Genomic DNA, 2,481 nt, shown 5'->3' on the forward strand with positions numbered 1-2,481 from the left:
TGAACTCAACTCTTTGGTTTGACCTTAACAGACTGTGAAAGCTGAAAGGATGCCCAGGCATCACAGAGACCGGTTCTTCTTCTAAAGCAACACAGAAGTTCTGCAGGGTGATAAAAAAAAGATGGTAGTCAATAAAATGCCTCCATTTTCAAATAAATTTGGAAATGACTGAATTCAGCGGGCTTCTCTAGTCAGGGCTTCTCAGAGGCTTTTGTAGGCCAGTACAAATTATGAATATCCAGGATGCATTTTCCAAAAGCATCCCTTGGGAAGAGTGATTCCACCAGCCCTTTGGCATTAGGTGAGGAAACTGAGGCACAAGATTCTAGGGAGAGAACCTTCAGTGAGTCAAGGTCTCTTGACCCCAGGGTCTGTGTACTGTCTCTGACTCCAGGATTAAGCTAGGTCATTTTTTTGAATTTTGTTTTTGCATTGTAATCGAGGGCATGGGGCAGTGGGAATAGAGTTTATTTATTTAGGCACATTATATATGCTCTGAAGGACAGAACCAGGGCCAGGTAGAGGTTCTTGTTGAGTGGAATTTCAGCTCCACCCAAGGAAGAACTTTAAAATAATTAGACCTGTCTAGACATGAACTGGGAGAAGGAAATGGCAACCCACTCCAGTACTCTTGCCTGGAAAATCCCGTGGACAGTGGAATCTGGTAGGCTGCAGTCCATGGGGTCGCTAAGAGTCGGACACAACTGAGCGAATTCCCTTTCACTTTTCACTTTCATGCATTGGAGAAGGAAATGGCAACCCACTCCAGTACTCTTGCCTGGAGAATCCCAGGGACAGGGGAGCCTGGTGGGCTTCCATCTATGGGGTCGCACAGAGTCAGACACGACTGAAGCGACTTAGCAGCAGCAGACATGAACTGAGCCAACCCATGAGGTAGCAAGCTTCCCATCATTGGAGGGGTCCAACTCATGCTAACTGACCACTGGGTGGGGTAACAGATGGCTCCCAGAAGATAAGTCCATGTTCCAATCCCCATAACCTAGGAATGTGTTATTTGGAAAAAAGGGTTTATGCAAGTGTCATGAAATTAAGGATTTCAACAGAGGAGCTCATCCTAGATTATCTGGATGAACCCTAAATCCAGTGACAAATGTCTGGATAAGAATGAAGCCGAAGGAGATGGCACACCTAGTGGAGGTGCCCATGTGAAGACCATGGAGACAGATGCGCTAAGGCTACAAAACTCCGCAGCCACCAGGGGCTGAAAGAGGCCCTGTCCACACCCAGAGTTTAGACGTCAGGCGTCCAGAACTGTGGGAGAGTACATTTCTGTCATTTTAGGCCAGCTTGTCTGTGGTAATTTGTCACAGCAGCCACAGGATAAGGATAAGCCACAGGATAAAGAGATGCTGTCAAGGGGAGATAAGCACAGATGGGTGGAGGGAGGCTTCCTTGAATGAACCTTGGGGCCTCTTCTGACCCTCTGCCCAGCGGTCATCATACCTCCAGGACACCTGTGATTCAGTGACAGAAAGCCTGTGCCAGGATTTCCCCATCTGCCCTGGGACAGGGAAGCCAACAGGGCATAAGGCCCGAGTTAGGAAAAGCCAATGGGGGCCGCTTAGTGGCTGCACCCTGGCTGGTGCTCCCTACGGCCCCGGCAAAGACCCCCACTTTGGTGTCTTCAGCAGAGAGTCCCTTAAATCAGAGAACCTACAGTATCTCCACTAACTGATTAGATGACCTGTCCAGGGGGGTGGGGGGTTGGCTTCTGTGAGAGCAGCTTCTGTGTCCATCAAGTGGGGTCTGCCCTTGGGTTCCCTGCCACACACACAGGGAAGGGGGACAGGGCGCCCCCCCGAGGACAGCCTGTTCCCTCACTGCTCCACGCAGGCACGTCCACACGCACGCAGGGGCTCTGTTGCAACCGCCTCTCTGCCCCAGAGACAAGCGATAACACGCCCGGCAGCCCGTCTCTTCTTGCTTCAGTCCCTGGCAGAGTAAGACCCAACCCAGGTTGCAGGGCACAGCAGGATTAATTGCCAGGTAGAGGAGGAGGCTGTGGTTTGACTGTCTGAGCAACAATCTGGGGAGAGCTGGGGACAGGAGAGAGAGGAGGGTGAAGCCTCTGCCCCCTTCAAAGCTCCTGACTGCCCCCAAGGCCTGCAGCCATGGCAAAGCCAGTGTCAGTGACTTTGTCCTCCAGCTGGGAGCCCAGCCGATCAGGCACCTGGCTGGCTGCTGCCTGCCTTCTTAGGGAGCAGAATGAGCTTTGCACACCTGGGTGAGCCAAGCGGGGTGCTGGGCAGGAGCCCCAGCCCTGGCACACCTGCGCGTGCGGTTGGCTGGGCTCACCCAGAGCCCAGCTGGCCTTGGGCGTGGGGAGGGTTCCCACTGGCCCAGCTGCAGTCTCACAGGACCCCCCAGCGTCCCCCCACCCCTGCCCCTGGCACCCTCGTGTGTCCCTAGAGCCTCAGAATCTGCTCTCAGAGGTTGGCCTCGCTTCACTTCCCTGCTCCT

Source organism: Bos javanicus, chromosome 11 (genome assembly GCF_032452875.1).
Source record: "Bos javanicus breed banteng chromosome 11, ARS-OSU_banteng_1.0, whole genome shotgun sequence".
NCBI classification, from domain to species: domain Eukaryota; kingdom Metazoa; phylum Chordata; class Mammalia; order Artiodactyla; family Bovidae; genus Bos; species Bos javanicus.